At 41.4% G+C, this 23,436-nt stretch overlaps 1 pseudogene; it reads right to left on the bottom strand.

Moving 5' to 3' along the window:
- Positions 1 to 22,244: 22,244 nt before the first annotated feature.
- Positions 22,245 to 23,179, bottom strand: LOC125938374 (diphthine methyl ester synthase-like; annotated as a pseudogene).
- Positions 23,180 to 23,436: the final 257 nt, after the last annotated feature.

The following is a 23,436-nucleotide window of genomic DNA, read 5'->3' as shown; positions in this document are numbered from 1 at the left end:
ACTCAATTAGCTATCTATAAAACTAGGATAATAATAATCTCTTCCTCATAAGGTGGAGTGAAAGAGCCTATGCCAAGGAAAGATAGTTTAGAAGACCAAAACAAATAATAATACTTGTCCTATTATTTGGCTTTTTAATAACAATCCTAAGGACCCAAACAAGGCTAAAGAAAAGTCACATGGGGTGCCTGGCTGGCTCAGTTGGTAGAACATGTGACTCTTGATTTGGGGGTTGTGAGTTCAAGCCCCCGTTGGGGGTAGAGATTACTTAAAAATAAAGTCTTTAAAAAATAAAGAAAAGTCATGCAAATTATGAACCAGAATCCAGCTGGCACAGATAAAACTCCTTGTTTGTTGTTGTTGTTGTTGCTTCAGTTGTTGTTTATTGACACACTGGTAGGCTCTATAGCAACAGGCCTGGAGGCGGCTGCAATAGTAGGGAAAATAAAAGGTGGAGGGTGGAGTGTAGGAACAGAGGCTCATGGTGCACAACAAGGTAGGAGTGGGGGAGGCTGAGGAGGGTGGAGAAGCAAATAAGGGTCTGGACCAGTCTCCTTAAACTGGAACCGCTGCCCCGTGCTGTTACTCTTGCTGTCTGCCTCTCAACCCAGCACAGACAACTTCTTTTTAAAAAAAAAATTTTTTTAACGTTTTATTTATTTTTTTGAGAGCTAGAGACAGAGCATGGGTGGGGGAGGGGCAGAGAGCTAGGGAGACACAGAATCAGAAACAGGCTCCAGGCTCTGAGCTGTCCGCACAGAGCCTGATGCGGGGCTCGAACTTGTGAGCTGCGAGATCATGACCTGAGCCGAAGCTGGACGCTTAACTGAGCCACCCGGGCACCCCTACAACTTCTTAACAGACTGTATCAGTTAGTTAATTGCTGTGTATCAAAGTACCCCCAAAGTTTTTGTTTTAAAACAACACCCACTTGGGGCAGCTGGGTGGCTCAGTTGGTCAAGCGTCCAACTTCGGCTCCAGTGGTGACCTTGCAGTTGGTGAGTTCGAGCCCCACGTGCTGTGCTGACAGCTCAGAGCCTGGAGCCTGCTTCGGATTCTGTGTCTCCCTCTCTCTCTGTTCCTTCCCCACTCATACTCTGTCTCTCCCTCTCTCAAAAATAAATAAAGATTAAAAAAAAAAAAAAGCCCACCCACTTAATTAGCTCACAGTTCTGTGGGTCGGCAGTATGTGTTGGTCTCCTGCATGCAATTCTTTTAATATCAGTGAGGTTCATTCATGTGTTTGTAATCAGATGTTGGTCAGACAGCATTACTTCTGGAGGTTGGCTGTGTGTTTCTAGAGTGACAAGAGGTGCCTGGGTCCCATGTCTTGTCATCTAGAAGCCTAGCTTGAGCTTGTTTGTTACCAGGGTTCCAAGATTGGAGAAAAGTATACAAGGCTTCCTGAGGCCTACGCTCACAGCTGACACAAGATTGTTTCCACCTTGTTCTATTGACCAAAGCAAGTCATAAGGCTGATCCAGAGTCAAGGGGTGTGAAAATAAAATTCAAGTTTTGGGATAGAGACTGTAGGTGAGAGACAGCCAGCGACTGGGGGATATACAGAGCCACAAACATCCCCCAAGAGCAAGAGTCGATATGAACATCTGCCTCGGCCGGAGGAAACCAAAACCACTTCTGGTCTGTGCTGGTTAAGGAAAGCATTTTCTCGCCTTACCTCCCTGCATCTGGCTTCGGTGGGAAGGGTGGACACTGAGGGAGCCTAGAAAGGAATGCATGAAGAGGCCAGCCACACCGTGTCTGTTTCCCACCACAGGTTTCCACGTCAAGCCAGTCTTAGCTGGCCCAGAGAAGAAAGTTTAAAATGAAGTTTGGAGGACTTTTTATACCAGAGGCTGAGCAGATATGGTCTGTGGCCTTCCTGAGTATTGTTCCAGGGGGCAGGGGGGTGGAAGAACTAGCCCAGTAAGGCAGATTCCAAAGGGCAGTAGGAGAAGAGGGTAAAGCTATTACCTGATTACAATCTGCAAGTCCACAGACTCAGTGTATTGTTCAAAAGTAAAGTTACAGATTGTAGTAAGTCATATGAGGGAAATAAACAGCGTGAGGGAGGGTTAGAGATATAGAGAGTGGGAAGATATTTAGTTACTTGACAGAGTGACCAGGAAAGGTCTTCCTAAGGTGACTTCGAACAGGAGAATGAACGAGTCTTAGCCTTCCAGGCAGAGGAAGTGGCTAGTGTATAAAATTCCAAGGCAGGAAAGACTTTGGCATATTCTAGGGTGATAGTTTCTTTCCTTCTTTTTTTTTAAAAAACCACAATATATGGGCAAAACAAACAAACAAACAAACAAACACATTTTATCTGCAATCCAGAGCACAGTCACATCTAAAACAAAAGTATCGTGAAACTCTCCTTTTCCCTAAAGTGCTAAAATGGATTCTGATATTTAATCAGGTTCATTGAGATGTCATTTACATACAGTGAAATTCACTCTGTTTAGATTCTATGTGTTTTGATAAATGTATACAATCGCTTACATCACCACAGTCAAGTTGTAGAACGTTTCCATCTCCCTCAAAATTCCCTACTGATGCTTTGTGATCAACCCCTCCCCCCAACGTGGAGCTACTGGCAAGCACTGATCTGATTTCTGCCAATACAGATTTTGTTAAATTGTTTTTCTTGATGTGTGTCTAGATGTTTATTGATTTTAACGATCTTTTCTAAAAACCTGCTTTGGGTTTCATTACTTTTTGTTCTCAATTTTTATTGATTTCTGCTCTTTCTCATTTCCTTCCTTGTTCGCTTTGGATTTGCTTTTTTTTTTTTCCTGGATTTTTAAGGTGGAGGATTAGAGTACCGATTTGAAATTTTTCTTGTTTTCTAGTTTGATGTTTAAATTTCCATGTAAGCACTGCTTTGGTGGTATCCGCAAATTTTGATAATATTGTGTTTTTATTTCTATTCAATTCAAAATATTTTCTGGTTTCCCCTGTGACTTCCTCTTTGACCCATGGGTTATTTAGAAGTACACTGTTTAATTTACAAATATTTGGGAGATTTTCCAAATATCGTTCTGTTATTGGTTTCTAATTTAGTTCAGTTGCGGTGAAAGAACATACTTTTTATAATTTCAATTAGATTAAATTTGGTAAGTCTTGTTTTATGGCCCAGAATGTGATCCATCTTGGTAAAGGCCCCATGCATCCTTGAAAAGAACGTTGTTTTTCTGTCGTTGGGTGGAATGTTCCATAAACGTCAATTAGGTCAAATTTGTTGATGGTGGGTTCAGGTATTTACATCTTTGCTAATTTTCTGTCTGGTTGTCTTATCAATTACTGAGACAGGAATGTTGAAGTCTCCAACTGTAACTGTGGATTTATCTATTTTGTTTTTCACTTCTAGAAGCTTTGCTATATGTGTTTTGAGGCTGTGTTCAATGCATGAAATTTTAGGACTGTTATGAATTGATTCCTTTATTGTTAAGTCCCTCTTTATCCGTGGTAATATTCCTTACTGTGAAGTCTAATTTGTCTGGTATTAATATAGTCCCTCTTCTTTCTTTTGATTAGTGTTTGCATGTATATCTTTTTGCATACTTTTATTTTTAACTCAGATATGGATTTATATTTGATGTGTTTCTTGTAGGGGCATATAATTCGGATCTTGCTTTTATTTGTGCAACATAGTTCAAAAAGAAAATAGGTAACCAATAGAGTGAGAGAAAATATTCATAATACATACAGGCAACAGAAGACCAATATGAAAATAGATGAAGAATTTCTACAAATCAGTTGGAAAAAGACAGAAATACACAATACAAAACTGAGCAAACAACTTGGAGAGACATTTCATGAAAGCTGATATTCAATGGCCAATAAACTTATGAAAAAGTACTCAACTTCATTAGTTGTCAGAGAAATTCTAATTAAAACCACAACATGATGCCACGACATATCCCCAGAAGGACTCAAATGAAAAAGATTAATGACAGCAAGTGTTGGCAAGGATGTGGAGCAACTGGGACACTCACACACTATTGATGTAAAGGTAAAATCGGTACAACTACTTTGGAAAATTGTCAGGCGGTATCCAAAAATACCGCCCACAAGAGTGTGTATACAATGTCTACCAAAAACATTTACTAAAATGTTCATAGTAGCACTCCTCGTAGTAGCTCCATATTCGAAATTAGACAGATGCCATTAACAGTAGAATGGATAAATTGTGTTATATTGTCACAAAGGGACAGGGGAGTGAACTACAGGGCCACGCAACAACGCAGATGAATCTCATCGACGTAATGTTGAATGAGAGAAATCAAACACAAAAGGTGACATACTGTATGACTCCATTTATATAAAATACAAAACGGTCAACATGAATCTACACGTTAGAAACGGAAAAGGATTACCCTTGGGGGTAGCGATCGGAAGGGGGTAGATGAAGCCATCCCATGAGGGAATATTCTGGAATCTTCCATGTCTTTCTCTGGAAGGTAGTTACAAGGCTGTGTTCATTTTTGTGAAAAATATCAAGTTGTATGTTTATGATATGTACCCTTTGGGTACGCAAGTTACATGCTTCCATAAAAGGTTTTCAATGAAGACGCTGAAAAACAAAAAGTCGAATAATTTTATGAGACTTTTTACAAAGAACAGGCCACTGATCCCTGCTTTCATCTCCTTTCCTGTTTAGAGTTCCTGTCTTTATTTATGTTTATTTTGGTATTAATTTCATAATATTATTATATTTTATCAAAGTCATTCATGCACACAGTTTAAATACTTCAACAGGGCTTGTTATCGAAAATGACACCCACCCCCTACTGGGCCTTATCTGCCCATTTCTCATCCCCGGGTCAGTCCAACATAGTTCATTTTGGTTAAATGGATATTCACTGTTAACCTATTACCACTGCACAAACATTACTTGCTGCATAACCTCTCATTTCCCCTTGACCTAATAATTGCCTTTTTGTGAATTATTTCTACCTTCTTACCATGAATTCAATGTTCAAATATCCCCCAGTGCATATTTCTTCTCAATTTCTTCAAATACGTTAAGTAGTCTATCCTTCTTCTGAATGAAATTCCTTTTAAAAAAATTTTAAACATTTACTTATTTATTTTTTGAGACACAGAGACAGAGCACAAGTGGGGGAGGGGAAGAGAGAGAGGGAGACAGAATCAGAAACAGGCTCCAGGCTCTGAGCTGTCAGCACAGAGCCCAACATGGGCTCGAACTCACAAACTGTGAGATCATGACCTGAGTCGAGCCAAAGTTGGACGCTTAACCGACTGAGCCGCCCAGGCACCCCAATCCTCCCATTTTAGAATGACACCCTCGCCATCTGGTGTCCTCCAGTCTAGAAACTCTTTAATTGGTACCTTCTGGGATATAAATGCTCAGACTTCTGCTAGTTTGGGAGGAGAAGTCATATACCTGCTGTCAGAGGAGGGGTATTTGGGGTTCAGCTGCTTCTTAAGTAGACTTCCAGCTAAACGTTCTGTTTTCAGCCCCATACTCACCTCCAGAGGTGATTTGTGTCACTAATTCCTTTTGCAGCTTCTTTGATGTAAATGTGGTTGCTGCTCGGTTTTCCCCAGCTTTCTCTAATCTACTAAATTAGTTACCATTTGCCTTGCAGCTTTCCAATTTCCAACATTTTGTTGCTTCTGTCTCCTTTTCTATTCTCCTCACTGTGTGATTTCGGTCATTAAAAAGAATGCCTTACCAGAATTCCTTCTGTGTCCTTTTATAACCTGCTATTTTATCACAGACAATGTGACATTTTACTTCTAATCAACTGGGAAAACTCCACATTGGTAACTTCTCAGAAAGAGATTGTCACAAAGTTATTTGAGTGACAGGGCATCTTGCCTGGCTGGTGAAGACAGTCTTCCCCTTCAACTTTCTGCCTTTATTGCTTTAGAAGCTCGAGAGCATTGATTGGCTTTTTGCTTTGTATCTACGAGAAAGAGAAAAGGAGGATGTGATGTCTGCTCACCACCACCCCGGGCCCTAGTACAAGTGTGAGTGCCAGTGGTTAATAGATCCAGGCTCATCAGTAGAAGGAGCTGTTTCCTGAGAGATATCGGGGACTCCAGACACAAGTCCTACTGCTGTGGGGCCTATTGTCCCAGTTTGTCACACGTTAATGTGGTAATCTGAGGACTGGCTGATGGCTTCTTCTGTAGGATATCAGTTCCGGTAACAGCAAAGCTTCCTTAAGCAGCTTTGAGAACTATGAGTGTTGAATCAGAATAGGAGAGGAGGAACACGGCAGATACTTCATGGAGGCTACAGCTGATATTTACAAACACATGTAAGGCCTCTTGTGGGCTCATCTAAAAAAAAAAAAAAAAAAAAAACAAACAGGGAAGAGGGGCGCCTGGGTGGCTCAGTTAAGCATCTAACTCTTGGTTTCGGCTCAGGTCATGATCTCACAGTTTGTGATTTCAAGCCCCTCCTTGGGCTCCACCCTGAGAGCTCGGAGACTGCTTGGGATTCTCTCTCCCTCTATCTCTGCCCTCCTGGCTTGCACTCTCTCTCTCTCTCTTTCTCAAAAATTAATAATAAAAATAAATAAACTTAAAAAAAAAATAAAACAAATAGGGAAGAGAACTTTCTGCAGGACTGGCTGATATAGGTTGAGACCTATGGTGGTCTGCTGTATCGGTGACCCCTAATGGATGCCTCGCAGTATTCACAACCTTGTGTAGCCAATAGGCTACAGTGGATGGGACTATGAGCCAGTTCTGAGCCTAAGCCTAAAGAAACCCTGGTAGTTTTCATTTTTGCTCTCCTGGGAACTTTGAGTCTCCAGGTAAGAAGTCTGTCTACCCTGCTGGAGTGACTGTGTGGAAAGTCCACACACAGAGAGGGAGGGGCCCTGAGATTTCACAACAAAGAACTGAGGAAGCCAGCAACAATGAGAACTGAGGCTTCAGATGTATGACACCAGTTGAGCAATTGCAGTCATCCCCTGGCCACTTGAGCCTTGCCAGCTGAGGCTCAAGACCTGTGAGTGAAGAAGCCCTCGGGGGCATTCCAGCGCCAGCGGGCATCACATGAATCAGAAGCCAGCTACGACCTGCCAGAATTCCTGACCCATGTGTTGTGAGAAACAATAAAGCGGCGACTGTTTTAAGACATCGAGTTTTGGTGCAGTTTGTTATGCGTCGATAGGTCACCAGACTGAACCAGAAGAACTTCGGGTTCTTGATGTTTGAGGGACTGCCTCTACCCATCAAGATGTCATGACATGGAGACTGTGCTCAAAAAGAGCTAAAGAAAATGGCAAAAAGAGTTAAAGAAAAAGCATATACTGGTCTGGAAGAAAAATATGCATTTTAGAATTTTTTTAAGTTTCTTTATTTTTAGAGTAGGGGGGGAGGGAGGGAGGAGCAGAGAGAGAAGGCGAGAGAGAATCCCAAGCAGGTTCTGCACTGTCAGCACATTGCCCGACATGAGGCTTGAGATCATGACTTGAGCCGAAATCAAGAGTCGGATGCTCAATTGACTGAGCCACCCAGGTGTCCTTGGAATTTTTATAAAATCTCTAAAAAAGATTTGAGCTTAGGCATTTTCTCCTTTACTCACTGTTGGTTTCAAAAACCTAAACTTAAAGACAAGAGTGGGAAATGCCCCCAAACACTACCTTCAGATTGGGTGGCTTTTTACGGATCCCAGTATGAGCTCCCTTTAACCCATGGCAAGGGAGCTGGGGCCTCTTCCACTTGTGATATTTTTTGGCAGTGGCTTAAATCTGATGCCTGTAGTTTATTTATTTACTTACTTACTTATATTTTATTTTTTAAGTTTATTTATTCTGAGAGAGAGAGAGAGAGAGAGAGAGAGCTTGCATATTGTGATTGGGGGAAGGGCAGAGAGAGGCGGGCAGAGAGAGAATCCCAAGCAGGCTCACGGGGGGTCAGCGCAGAGCCAGATCTCACAAACCATGAGATCATGACTTGAGACAAAGGCAGATGCTTAATTGACTGAGCCACCCAGGTGCCCTTATTTATTTTTATTTTAGAGAGAGAGAACTCAAGCAGGGAAGAAGGGCAGAGGAAGAGAGAGAGAATCTTTTTTTTTTTTTAATTTTTTTTTCAACGTTTTTTATTTATTTTTGGGACAGAGAGAGACAGAGCATGAACGGGGGAGGGGCAGAGAGAGAGGGAGACACAGAATCGGAAACAGGCTCCAGGCTCCGAGCCATCAGCCCAGAGCCTGACGCGGGGCTCGAACTCACGGACCGCGAGATCGTGACCTGGCTGAAGTCGGACGCTTAACCGACTGCGCCACCCAGGCGCCCCGAGAGAGAGAATCTTAAGCAGTCTCTACATTCAGTGTGGAGCCAACTTGGCCCTCGATCCCATGACCCCAGGATCATGACCTGAGCCAAAATCAAGAGTCAGGTGCTCAACTGACTAAGCCACTCAGGCGCCCCGATCTGATGCCTTTGGTTTATTTTTTCTTAATGTTTATTTATTTTTGAGAGAGAGAGAGAGAGAGAGAGAGACAGAGCATGAGTGGGGGAGGGGCAGAGAGAGGGAGACACAGAATCCAAAGCAGTCTCCAGGCTCTGAGCTGTCAGCACAGAACCTGACTGGGGCTCGAACTCATGAGTAGTGAGACCATGACCTGAGCTGAAGTTGGACGCTCAACCAAGTGAGCCATCCAGGCACCCCTGATGACTTTAAAGCCAGGTTGGGGTGCCTGGGTGGCTCAGTCGGTTAAGCGTCTGACTTCAGCTCAGGTCATGATCTCCCAGTTCGTGGGTTTGAGCCCCACGTTGGGTTCTGTGCTGACAACTCAGAACCTGGAGCTTGCTTCGATTCTGTGTCTCCCTCTCCCTCTGTCCCTCGCCTGCTTGGGCTCTGTCTCAAAAATAAATAAATATCAAAAAAAATTTTAATAAATAAATGAAGCCAACATAAGTTTTTTGGTTTTTTTTTTCTCATTAAAATTTTGTTTTAATGGGTCTCAAAATTCTGTGACAGATTTTTGGTCAAGTTGTTTCCATTAAAAAGTACTGACTTTAAAAATGAGTAACTTAAAACTGCCACACACACACACACACACACACACACACACACACAAATGGTCCATAAAACCTCCTTTCCTTCTGAAGGTTTTATGATTCATTGTTATCATTAACCAGTCTTTTACTTTAAACTTAAATGGCAAATTGATACAAACAGTTCTGAGACTGTTCTACCACCATAAAGCCAGGTTACATTTTAAAAATAAACTCCTGCAAGAAAGAAAAACATTTTAAAAATAAACTCCTGCAAGAAGGAAAATACTCATCTTTACAGAATCCTCCTCATGTGGTGCTGGTACATTCTCTCAAGAAGTACCTTAATATAAGGAAAGGAGGTGAGATTAGTAACCATAGCAGACAGGGCTTGAATCCCACCTCTTTCATGGTTTAGCTGTGGGGCTTTGGAGAAGTTATTCAACCTCTTTCAGTCTGTGCTCCCTCATCATTGAAAAGCGAGAATGTTAATACCTATCCTGAAGGATTGCCTTGAGAATAAAAGAGGTAATGTATATGAAAGTACATAACATACTGCTGGGCATATGGTTAAGGCTCAAAAATATCTTGGCTTCATTTTGCTGCATTCGTAAGTTATTGGAGCCAGAGTTATGACTCAAGGAGGTCGAAGAAAAGCAAAAGGGCTAGACAGCTCAGTGGTAGTTGGTCAGGACCATCACTGCCCTCTCTTCTCTCCATTGCCATTGACTTAGATCCTAGAGATACTAGACTTTTAAAATAGTAACCTATTACCCTATATTTTCTGTAATCCCCATCCCTATGCTCATCACAGAAAACAAGGGTTCTGGTTTTATCTCAAGAAAGAACGATAATACAACACCGATTACAAATGAGTCAAATTTTTTCTTTGGGGCTTTAAAAGCCAACGACTCATGACATAAGAAAACCTCTTTAAAAGAATAATTGAAGACCTGATTTTTCTCAACATTGTCACGCATATGCACACATACTCACACACATGCATACACACACTGACACGTGTGCATGACCACAAAGGACTAGCCAAAAATTCCCTGGACTTCAGAGTAGGGAGAATTCTAGCTCTAGTTTTGCCATTGACTTAGATCCTTAGAAACTATTAATGTGTTTTTCCCTTTGCACTTAGCAAGGAAATGACCTCCTTCTTATTTGGTTATGGCATCAATCTGTTTGTGAGGAGATTAAGATTGTTTCAGGAGGAATACTAAGAAGAAAAGAGCTAATATGCATTATTGAAATTCAAAATAGTTTTTTTTCCAGCAAAACAATAGGCTTGAAAACTGGACTCTGTGAGAGAAATAATTTTCTATATTCACTTAGCTCCCATTTAACAAGATCAAGATCCAAAACTAGATTCAAATCTCCACCAAAGTAGGGGTAATTTAGTCTATTGTCTCTGATTTCCCCATCTACTCATGATGATGATGATAACACCTATATCAAAGGATTGTTTCCAGAATGAACTTCTGTCTTCTGAAGTGGGACTTAGGAAGTGGGCCAGGAAGCCAAGGGTATGATATCGAAGGAATAAAAGAGAAGCCTGCCCTTTCCTTTCTTGGACATTGAAGAACATAGCTAGAAGGTGAGAGTGAGATAAGAATCAAAGAGGCTTAACTTGCTTTTGTGGGAATGGCTTCAGAAATATCCAGAAAAGAGAAGAAATCATTGAAGTTGGCACAAACTTGTGCCCAATGTAGATAAATGGACAAATCAGGGTAAACTGTCAGAGAGATAGGGTCTAGTTTGTACTTCTAGTCCTCCAGTGATGAGTATTCAGTTGAGAGCCATGGGCATGCCATGGAGAATGGTATGGCAGGAAGATCCAAACAGGAAACAGAGGCATGTAGTTTGGGTCAGAGCCTGGATGGAGGACATGTCAAAATTCAAGGGGTCCACTGGGCTTTGCAGAGCTAGGGGGAGGTTGAAGTCAGACCTAGTCAAGAAAGACATGTGAGGGGGCACCTGGGTGGCTCAGCCCATTAAGTGTCTGACCCCTGATTTCGGCTCAGGTCATGATCTGGCAGTTCATGAGTTTGAGCCCCACATTGGGCTCTGTGCTGACAGCACAGAGCCTGCTTGGGATTCTCTGTCTCCTCTCTCTTTGCTCCTCCTCCACTCATGCTCTCTCTCTTTCAAAAATAAATAAACTTAAAAAAAAAAAGAAAGAAAGACATGTGAGATACTGTAAGTGCTGACTTTAGCCAAAGGCCAGCAGGGGGAGAATGACCAAGTGCATATTGGCCAACAAACCAGAGGAGCCAAAGGACACATTGAGAGCACAAGGACCCCAATTCTCCTCATACACCCATTCCCGACGAGATCACTTAAGCCTCTTCTCTCTCTCCATGCACTCTCACAGCTACTTGGAGAAAAGCCTGGGAAGAGGCAAGACCTCTGAGAAATCTGAGACTCTGAGCATTTTTACCTAGATAGATTTAAAAATATCTGAACAGCCTGTTTATTCTGTGGTATTGCACTGGAACAACTACAGCTTTTAATGCCACCCAGTGGATGCAGTTTGTAAGAAAGACCACATTGCTTACAGATAAACTATTTCTCCTCACATTCTGAGTTGTAGTATAAGATAATTGATCCTATTAAGGAGCTTAGACATTGGTGGGACCCTCAAAATGGACTGCAATAGTCAGTTTTTGTTGTGTAACAAACAACTCCAAGATCTCAATGGCTTATAACAAAAACCACCTATTTTCATGCTTTTGGTGGTAGAAGTTGGCTATGGTTTGACTTATCCAAGTTGGTCTTGACAGGGAGTAGTAGGGCTTCAGACTTCTGGTTATGTTCAGTTATTTAATCTGGGACCCAAGCTGGAGGGGCAGTGCATGTCTGGAATTTTCTCTTCTCTTAACACATCACAGGAGTGTAAGAAGCAAAGTCAAATCACAAAAGCACATTTAAAGTATATGTTTGTATCATGTTCTATGGCATTCTATTGGCCCAAGGAAAGTCACATAGCAAAAGGCATGGAAGTATACTTAAATAAAGGGGAGGCAGAGAATTGGGAATAACAATCGAAACTGCCAGAGGACCACTGTTCCCTGCCCACCCCTCACTCCCAAGCAATAATATTTCCAAAATGATGTGTGAATTCTACGAGCAAAGTTTCCCGTGTGCAAAGAGTATCAGTGGAGAATCACAGAGGGCCCAAGGAGCCGGCATACCAAGCATGATGGAGCAGGATGAGGAAAGCCTAGGTCTTGGATGACATAGTTTAAGGTGTTTACCAGCCACCTACCTCCAGACCTTTTTGTAATATGAAATGAGTTAATATCTACACTGTTAGTTGAGTTTTCTGTCAGTTGCAGCTGAGTGTATCCTAACCAAAACTGGTTAGACTCTTATTAACTCTATTTTTCCTTGAGGCCTAGAGAAGTAAATGCTGGAGGTTGGATTTGAACCCAAGCTTTGTCTACAGAGCACATGCTTTTACTTTACTATGATATCTTGCCCTCCAAGTCTTGTGTGAGGCTGAAGTCTCTTAGATACATGTCAGCTGATTCAACGGGTAATGGAGTTAAATGCCTCCATGGTGAAAAAGCAGAAAGTCTGGGCATAGCAGTTAAAAATACCAACATGGCTTTGATCTGGCCCTGTAGCCATACAACTCAGAAAAGAGTCAGGGCCAGGCACCAGAGGATACTCAGATGTAGGGCTAGTCCTGAGGTTTCTCTGAGTTTTATGCAGGAAGAGATGTTAGGTGATGGTGACCTCACTCAACAATTTAATCAACGTACACACTTAAAATAAGCCCCCTCAAGCACCTGCTCCCTTCATCCCCCTCTTCTGCTTTGAAACGATAAAAAGGAAATTTGGCAAATAGCAAGTCTAAGCCATCAGTCTTCAAATCTATTCTATAGATCAAAATTTCTGGGCCACATGGAAATACCTCTCTAGGTAGATACCAGGAACTGACCCAACAATTGTATCCCACACAGTAGGTGTTCATGAAGGTTTACTGAATGAATGAACAAACCACAATATAGGATCAGCCACAATATAGGATCAGGGCCTGATGAACCTCCCTGCAAGCCTAAAGATCTGTTGGCCAGTGTATTTAGAGTTATTGAAGCTCAAAGGTCTACCTGATATTAGTCAAAGTCATGTGAGACAGACAGATCAGCTAGAATACCCAGGATATCATGTCTTTCCAGTGAGTAGATTTCTCATACCTCTGTCCAAGGAACTTCTTACTACTGAGGTACAGATGCAGAATAAACATGATAGTCACTGAGCATGAGTCAGAGGGGTGAGGACATGTTAGGCAAGTTTCCCTAGGGCCCCACAGAAGCCATTGAAACATGCCTGTCTTGACAGGATTTGGTAATTCTGAAAGTATAATTTAATTTCTCAGGCCTGGATACAATTTTGTCACACAGTACAAGATAGATCAGTTATCAGATATATATATATACGTATATATATGTGTGTGTGTGAATATATATGTGTATATATATATATATCAGATATCTGATCTATCTATATCTATATATATCAGTTTAAATTATATATATATATCAGTTTAAATTATATATACGTTTTATATATATTATATATATAATTTAAACTGATATTTTGAGGGACTCCTCCTCCTATTAAGAGAAGTCTAGCTCTGTCCAAGCCCCAGCTTCTTGTCTGTGAGAGTACCTCCAGGGTCTTCCCCATAACCCTACATAGCACTTGGCTCTCAGGTGGCACAATGAATGCCCAGGATTCTAACAGAACTCCAGTGATGATGCGGTCCCTGGTGCTGACACATCTCTGTCCCCATCACTTTTTTTATACTGGGCTTCTGCACTGAGGGACCAGGGTGGGGCATCCACCTCCTTCCATAGGCCTCTGCTTCCATAGCTGGTGCCGTGGTCTTTCTTAGTTCTTTTACTTGTTCTGAAGCAGAAGGCCTTCGCAGGGAGCTCAAATTTGCCCATATCCAAGAATAACTTGATTCAAGTCCCATTTTGAGGCTATTTCTTTTACTCATTCACTTAATCAGTCAACAAATATTGATGGTCAACTTTGTGCCATCAGTGTGCGAAGCACAGGGTCCCTGCCTTCAAGCAGCTTGTGGCCCAGCTGAAAATATTAACATTTAATGAAACATTACAATGAAATGTGAAGTGAGTTATGATAGAACAAATAAAATGTGCTATGAGGGATATGGAACAGGGACAGCTAATCTCATGTGACGCAGTAAAGAGCTTCCTGAGGATATGAAGTTCACGGTGAAAACTGAAGGATGAATAGAAATTAGCCCAGTAAAAGAGTGAGGAGACTTAAAATTTTTTTTAATGTTTATTTATTTTGAGAGAGAGAGTGTGTGTGTGAGAGTGGGGGAGGGGCAGAGAGAAAGAAGGATTGAGAGAGAGAGAGAGAGAGAGAGAGAGAGAGAGAATGAATCTCAAGCAGGCTCCACACTCAGCGTGGAGCCTGACTTGGGGCTTGATCCCACGACTGTGAGCTCATGACCTGAAGTGAAATCAAGAGTCTGACAGTTAATTAACTGAGCCAACCAGGCGCCCTGGGCCTTAAAAATATTTTTTTTTAATTAGGGCGCCTAGCTAGCTCAGCGGGTAGAGGATGTGACTCTTGATCTCTGACTAACGAGTTCAAGCCCCACCTTGGGCATAGAGATTATTAAAAAAGAAAAAAAATTAAAGAGTGTGGGGCCAAGGGGCTCACTGTTTTGTACAAATTATTTGAAGGTAGAAAAAACACTCCATGAGATTATTACTTGGATACAGGGTTATAACCGACATTAAAACAAAAACAGCATACACTTTCCCAGGGAAGAGAAAAAAGAGAGTACATTTTCAAATTATTTTATAATGCTCAATATAACTTTGTTAACATTAGACAAAGACAGTATAAGATAGGAAAACTATAGGCTAATCTCACTAACATAGTTGGGAAAATCCTAAACAAGATTTTTGTAAATCTAGCCCAGCTGTGTGTGTGTGTGTGTGTGTGTGTGTGTGTGTAAATCTAACCCAGCTGTGTGTGTACTGCTAACCTGACAATTAAAAAGGGGGGAAACCCCATAAATAATTATTGTATTATTTATAGGGATTTTATTGTCTACATAGAAAACCCAACACACTATTAGAATTGATAGGAAACCTTAGAAATGTTACTGGATATGAGATTAATAAGCAAAAAAACTGGTTTTCTTTATACAAGTGGCAGATTAGTAAGAAAATATAATTTTATAAAAGCCCTTTACAATACAATAAAGATTTGAAAGTAACTAGGGATAAATCAAACAAAAATGTTCAAGAAATTTCTGAGAAAAATTATATCATTTTATTGAAATGTGCTAAAGCAGACCTAAATAAACAGAAAGTCATACCATGTTTTTGGATGAGAAGACTTAATATTACAATAGTGTCAACTTTCCCCAAAGTAATCTGTAAATCTAATGCAATTCTAATAAAAATCCCTAGTAATAGTTTTTCTGGATGTCACAAGCTGATTCCAAAATTTATATGGGTGAACAAAGAGCCAAGAACAACTAGATATCACAAGATATGTGCCTTACCATATATCAAGAATTATGGCGGGGCGCCTGGGTGGCGTAGTTCCTTAAGCATGGGATTCTTGATTTCAGGTCAGGTCACGATCTCTGGTTGTGAGATCAAGTCCCGCATCAGGCTCTGTGCTGATGGCACAGAGCCTGGTTGGGATTCTCTCTCCCTCCCTTTCTCTGTACCTCTTCAGCTCTCTCTCTCTCAAACTAAATTAATAAATTTTTTAAAATAAATAAATAATAAATAAACACTAAAAAAGAATTGTGGCAATTATTTAGTAATTAAAATAGTTGGGTACTGATACAGGGATAAACTCATAGGGCAATGGAGCAGAAAAGAAAGCTTAACAATAATTATGCATATGTATGGACATCTAATACTGACATAGGTAAGTTGTCCTTGTTCTGTGGATGGGATTGAGTATTCGATAAAATGCACTGAGACAATTGGTTTTCCATATGAAAAAATAAAATAAAGGGGCACCTAGGTGGTTCAGTCAGTTAAGCATCTGACTTCAGCTCAGGTCATGATCTCACGGTTCATGAGTTCGAGTCCCGCATCGGGTGAGCATGAACCCCACTTTGAGTGAGCCCTGCTTCTCTCTCTCTCTCTCTCTCTCTCTCTCTCTCTCTCTCTCTGCCCCTCACTCACTTATGCACTCTTTCTTAAAATAAAATAAAATAAAATAAAATAAAATAAAATAAAACTAGATTTCTATCTCATTTCATACAGAGAAAGGAGGCCCAACTGGATTAAAGTCCTAAATGCATAAAGCAAAAATTTTAAACTTTCAGAGAAAAATGTAGGGCAGTAGAATATTGGGATAAGATAGAATTTCTGCATAAGATACTTGAAAAGCACAAGTCCAAAGGGAAAAAATTGATAAATTTGTCTATGTTAAAATTTAAAACTTCTGGGGCGCCTGGCTGGCTCAGTTGAAAGAGCATGTGACTCCTGATCTTGGGGTTGTTAGTTCAAGCCCCACGTTGGGTGTAGAGATCACTTAAAAATAAATCTTTAAAAAAAAAGAAATAAAAGTCATTATACGTGGAGTTTTGAAAAACAAATTAACAACAAAACATTGGTTACCTCTGAGAAGGGTTTACAGAGTAGCCAAGCAATAGGATAATGAGGGAGACTTTTTATTGGTTACTTTTTTTCAAAAGGTGAAATTCAAATAGCATACAGTTAATCATTTTCAAGTGTACAGTTTAGTGGTATTTAGTATATTCACAATGTCAATGTAACCACTACCTTTCTCTAATTTCAAAGATTTTTCATCACCCCATAAACACGCTTCCTGTCCATTAAGTAATCACATTCCCCTTGACTTCATCACCCTGTAACCTCTACTCTGTTTTTTGTTTTAAGTTTATTTATTTTGAGAGAGAGAGAGAAAGAGAGAGAGAGCACGCACATGCACACACAAGTAAGGGAGAGGCAGAGAGAGCTGTCAGCACATAGCCCTACACAGTGCTTTTGGATCTTGCAAACCCTGAGATTGTGACCTGAGCCAAAATCAAGAGCCAGACATTCGACTGACTGAGACAGCCAGAGGGCACCCCTCCACCACCTTTTGTAAGTTTATTTTGCATTCTGTCTCTATGGATTTGCCTATATATATATCGTATAAAAAGGAATCACACAATTTGACCTTTTGTATCTGGTTTCTTAGACTTAGCATAATTCAGCGTTCATCACAGTAGCATGTATCTGTACTACATTCCTTTTTTTATGGCTGAATACTTACTATTCCATTCTATGTATGTATCATAACGTGCTTATCCATTCATCAGTTGATGGACACTTGGGCTGTTTCCACCTTTTTGGCTATTAGAAAAATCGCTGCTATAAACATTCTTGTACAGCTTTCTGTGTGTACATATGCTTTTATTTCTTGGGTAAAATTACTGGCTCATATCAAGAATAAACAAAGCTGGGCGCTACTTAAAGTGGTAAGGATAGATTTTAGTCAGTAAGATACTACTGCAGTAGAGAAAAGAGTCCCACATGCATGAAACTCAACTTTGATTCGTACAGAGGTAACTGGGCATTTTAAAGGGAGAATGAGGGAATAGGGAGGGGGGTGAGGGGCAACTTTGTAGAGTCAGGGAAGTGAAAAATTACAAAAAGCAGGAAGCGGGGGAGTTGGTCCGTGTGAAATCCATTTGGGTTTATTAACTGGTGCTTATCCAGGTTAGGCTTCTACCCTCCCAAAGAGGCTGAGAGACAGGGGCCCTACCTTCAGGCATCGGCTGGAACAAACAGTAAATTCTTCTGGCAGCCTTAAGTTTTCTCAGGCAGGTGCTTTAAGGGGGTCAAGGGTCATTGCAAGGATGTGGTCTTGAGCTGTTAGAAACGATGTTAGCATTTGTTTAAGTCTTTATAGGTCTAGATTGAAAGGGTTTAGAGACACCTGGCTAGAGTTTGGTCAAGGAGAGAATCTTTTTTAGTCATATGGTAATTCTATATTTAACTTTTTGAAGAACCCTGGTTATCTTTGTGTGCCTTTTGAAATACATGTGAATATATTTCTATTCCAAAAATTAATAATAAAAGGTGCATTAATGTAGACGTCATATATAGGCATATAACCAAGAAGAATTACTATCTAGAATTTATAGAGAGCTTCCACAAATCAATATGAAAAAGACAATAAACCCCACAGAAAAAGTGAAGACAGGACAAAAGACAATTCCTCAAAGAAGAAGAAACAAAAACTGCCAATGAAAATAACGAGATAACACTTCACATCCATCAGATTGGCAAAGATAAGTCTGGTAATATCAAATGTGAGACTATGGGGCAATAAGGACCCTCTTACATTGGGTCAGAGAGTAAACTGGAAAAACCAATGTGGAGACCATTTGGCAATTTCTAGTGGAGGTGATAACACAATATCATTTATACACTTTTAAAAAAATGTTTATTTACTTTTGAGAGAGAGAGAGACAGAGCTCGAGCAGAGGAGGGGCAGAGAGAGAGACACACAGAATCCAAAGCAGGCTCCAGGCTCTGAGCCATCAGCACAGAGCTCGAACTCACAAACCATGAGATCATGAACTGAGCTGCAGTTGGACACTTAGTAGACTGAGCCACCCAGGTGCCCCTCCACTTATAGACTTACACCCAAATTCTCCCACATTTGCACAAGAAGGTATACAGAAGTATGTTTATTGCAGCATTATTTTATATAGCAATAAGGTGGAAATTATTTTTTTTAATAAATGTCTGGTAGGTCTACGTGGTTTATGCCATTTTTTTAAAGTTTATTTCTTTTTGACAGAGAGAGAGAGAGAGAGAGAGAGAGAGACAGAGCATGAGTAGGGGAGGGGCAGAGAGAGGGAGACACAGAATCCGGAGCAGGCTCCAGGCTCTGAGCTGTCAGCACAGAGCCCAATGCAGGGCTCAAACTCACGGATCGTGAGATCGTGACCTGAGCCAAAGTCGAACGCTCAACTGACTGAGCCACTCAGGCGCCCCAATAAGGTGGAAATAACTTTAATATCCATAAGCGAAACAATGATACATGATCTGTGATATATTTGTAAAATTGAATATTATACTGCTGTGCTGTTCAATATGGTAGCCACAAGCCACATGGGACTCTTTACATTTAAATTTAAAAATTATAGGGGCGCCTGGGTGGCTCAGTCGGTTGGGCAACCGACTTCGGCTCAGGTCGTGATCTCACGGTCTGTGAGTTCGAGCCCCGTGTCGGGCTCTGTGCTGACAGCTCAGAGCCTGGAGCCTGTTTCAGATTCTGTGTCTCCCTCTCTCTCTGACCTTCCCCCATTCATGCTCTGTCTCTCTCTGTCTCTAAAATGAATAAACATTAAAAAAAATTAAAAAAATAATAAAGTTTTAAATTTAAAAATTATAAATTTAAATTGATTCAAATGAATTCTATGTTTTAAATTTCAAAGTTTGAATTCAGTTCCTCAATCACATTAGCTGCATTCAGATGCTTCAAGTGCTCAGTAGTGGTACCATATTGGACAGTGCAGATATAGAACATTTCCATCATTGCAGAAAGTTCTACTGGACAGCACTGTTATGGAACAGATAAAATGAGTCATCTGGGTCGACATGTTTCAAAATATATAAATCTCAAAAATATAAGGTTGATAGGAAAAAGCAGGCAAGCTGCACAGGGACACCTAGAGTGTCCCATTTAAATGCCCTCCCATTTAATACACACTCCCACCTAAATAGTTTGGAAATTAAAAACATTCATTGCCTTCAGAGATGGGAAGTGTGCGGTGAGGGATGAAGTGGTTGGTAGACTTTTAACATACATCCTTTGCCTCTCTTAAATTTTGAATCATGCAATTATATCATCTATTCAAATATAGCAAAATAAATTCTGGCCCCAACCAGTTCAAGAAAAATGCTCAAGGCACGTACAGCCTGTTTGGACTTTGGCAAAACCATATTTATGGGTTTCTTGTTGAAACCTATCCACCAGATTATCTTAAAAAAGAAACTTGTGTTTCCTTTCTGTGATATTTTACAATTGCCACAGAATGCAAAAAAAATATTTGCACTGAAACGTCTCCAGCAAGACCTTGCTCAATCCTCTGTTATGTTTCACGTGAAAATGAAAACCTGTGATCAAAAAAGTTTTGAAATCACTTGTACATAAAATGTGATGTGAAGATGAAACTAAACTGTAATGTGTTAGCAACTAAGTAAATCCAGTTTGAACACGTTAAAATGCTGTATGTTCTCACAGACCCATAAAAATACAGTAATGGTACAAAATAATTTGCGGGCCTGGCAATCATCACATTCAGGCTAGAGGTTACCTCTGAGGAGAGAGGAGGGCTGTCTGGAAGGAGTACACACGGGCATCAACTGAGTCTGTAGTATTTTACTTATTTAAAAAAAAAAAAAACAGGACAAATAGTTAGTGTTGAATAAGAGGGTGGTGATTCCGTCAGGTTCACTATGGCTGTGCTATGTGGTTTTCTACTTATTTCTTGTTTTTTTTTTTTAATTTTTTTTCAATGTTCATTTATTTTTTGAGAGAGAGAGAGAGAGAAAGAGAGACAGAGTGTGAGCAGGGGAGGGGCAGAGAGAGAGGGACACACGGAATCCGAAGCAGGTTCCAGGTTCTGAGCTATCAGCACAAAGCCTGACGCAGGGCTCGAACTCACAAACTGTGAGATCATGACCTGAGCTAAAGTCAGACGCTCAACCGACTAAGCCACCCAGGCGTCCCCTCCCCCCGCCTTTTTAAACACTATAAACGCTTTATTAATCGCAAACCACCCCTACGGGCCAAGTGGTCCTCCCAGACATCCAGGACCCAGCCACAAGTTCAGCGCAGCCTCTCGCTCTGACAGGGTGAGCACTTGGCCCTCGCGCCCAAGGCCTCTCACCTTGTGGAGGGTGGAACTGCTCCTGCGATCCGTGACCTCCACGCGCACCTGCGTGCACTGTCCCCGGGAGCCGGTGCCACCCAGCACGTTGCCGAGCCTGGCCAGCTCGATAGGCTGAGCGGGGCTGGCCTCCGGGGTGGCGGCGCGGCGGCTGTCAGACGGAGAGCTCCTCATTTTGAAAGAGAAAGGAAGGGAAGGGAGAAAAAATCATTTTAAGCTTTAAATGGGAAGGCCTGGATGTGAGGGAGCACATTGCACTTCTGAGAAATTAAAAAACGCTTTGTAGGGGCGCCTGGGTGGCGCAGTCGGTTAAGCGTCCGACTTCAGCCAGGTCACGATCTCGCGGTCTGTGAGTTCGAGCCCCGCGTCAGGCTCTGGGCTGATGGCTCGGAGCCTGGAGCCTGTTTCCGATTCTGTGTCTCCCTCTCTCTCTGCCCCTCCCCCGTTCATGCTCTGTCTCTCTCTGTCCCAAAAATAAATAAAAAAAAACGTTGAAAAAAAAAAAAAAAACGCTTTGTAGCCGGATTTGCCCTGGAGACGTCTGGCCACGCGGGCATGGGCAGCACACTGGACCATTTAAGCCGTGGTGGCAGAAAAACATAGGGAAGGGCTTCTTTATAAAGCAAATATAAGATCAGATATGAATTTTTCTTTGAAGAAGGGAAGCCTCTTTTTAATTAGCCAAGGGCTCACTAGATTTGGAAAACATCAAAAAGCTAAATACAATTCTCAAGGTGAATGCATTTTACATTGCACTTACTGCTCTCAAGATTCCGGCATCCAAAGGGAAGAAAATGCGTACCATTGTACATGCTGTGCTGAGTATACCACATCTGTGATCTCTTATTTTTTGTCATTGCCTCTCTATCTGCTGGTCTATCTGTACTCCTCACTGGGGTGAGTACTTCAAAAAAGGCAGGGACCATGTCTGTCCTGTTCACTGCTGTGTGCCCAGCGTCCCACACAGGGCCCCTGGCTCCATGCTGTAAAAAAGTATTCTCTTGGGGCGCCTGGGTGGCTCAGTCGGTTAAGCGGCAGACTTCGGCTCAGGTCATGATCTCACAGTCCGTGAGTTCGAGCCCCGCATCGGGCTCTGTGCTGACAGCTCAGAGCCTGGAGCCTGTTTCACATTCTGTGTCTCCCTCTCTGACCCTCCCCCATTCATGCTCTGTCTCTCTCTGTCTCAAATAAATAAACGTTAAAAAATTTTTTTAAAAAAGTATTCTCTTTTTGTTTTGTTTTGTTTTAGTTGTTGAGTCAGCATCTTTCTTCTTGGTCATTTGTTTTAAACTTATTAAATAAACCAAAAGAACTGTTCAGTGTGTTATACAAACACGTGTACAGGCATGTATGACTGAAATCAACCATCTAACAATAGAAAATGTCAATGTTCGGAGCCCATCAATGCTTGGGGATTCTGGGCCGTTTTCCCGTATGGAAAACAGGCTTAGCATCTCCATCTCCAACAGACGCGTGTTGTCTCCTGTGATAAGTAAGGAGTGAAATGGTCCTTCCAAGTTCATAGCGCATGTTTGCTGCAAGTGCTGGCTGCAATTTTCTGGTCCTTAGCTCCAACCCTGGCTAAGCTAACACAGTGTCTCCTTGGTGGCTGCTGATTCTTCTCATATTCTTTGATTCTGAACAATCTCCAGAAGTTGCTGGGCTGCTTGATTTTCATTCATACACCAAGGAGGTTTGTAAGTCTTCCTTCGATTAGATGTTCCAAAGACTACTCCTTTATTTCAATATCTAGTAAGCACGACGCATGTGTGCCATTTTGTCTGTTCTTCACTTTGTCAAAAAAGCTTTCCAGTGTCCAAGTGCCTGTCCGGGAAACGATAGAACCTGGCTCTCCCAATTTATACAACTGTAAACCTAACTACAAAACAGCAGCCTAAGCATCTATTACGAGAGCATTTTGAATAACTCGATGAGAGATTCCCAGTTTTGTTGCTCTCAGAATGAGATCACTGTGTGTTGCAGCCCCAAGTGGATCATCAACCACAGGGAATCGCTGATCTCAGCATCCTTCAAAATATTATCTGCTTCTTGTTCCACTTCTTCTCTATAAGCAAGAATCAATTTTCTTCCATAAAACTCTTCCAGGGCCTTTCTTCCCTACTGTCAGGACTCAGGCATAGGCTTCCAGATACACTCAGCTGCAGCGTCTTACAACTTCCAGGCCCTTGGGTGTTGATGATTCTTGGCATCTCCCAGGCCCAAGCTAATCAGTTAACACATTTCAAAATCCAGGGGGAGGGAGACCACTAACTGTTGCCTTTCCAAAGAAGCAGTTACCGATGGGAGCGCTTCTTACACTGAATTTGTATTCTGGATAAAAAATGAAGCAAAATGTTATTAAGGGTAGTAGCACCTTTTTTTTTTTTTTCTTTTATGACTAATTTTTTCTGAGGAGCACTGACCAAAGAAAAGAAGATGATTCCTTAGATCTAAAGGGTGTATCTTCCCTGGATCGTTGACATTGCTTTTCAGTGTGATAAT

Source organism: Panthera uncia (genome assembly GCF_023721935.1).
Source record: "Panthera uncia isolate 11264 chromosome B2 unlocalized genomic scaffold, Puncia_PCG_1.0 HiC_scaffold_24, whole genome shotgun sequence".
Classification (NCBI taxonomy): Eukaryota; Metazoa; Chordata; class Mammalia; order Carnivora; family Felidae; genus Panthera; species Panthera uncia.
Note: the sequence above shows the minus strand (reverse complement) of the source record. Positions and strands in the feature narration are given on the sequence as shown.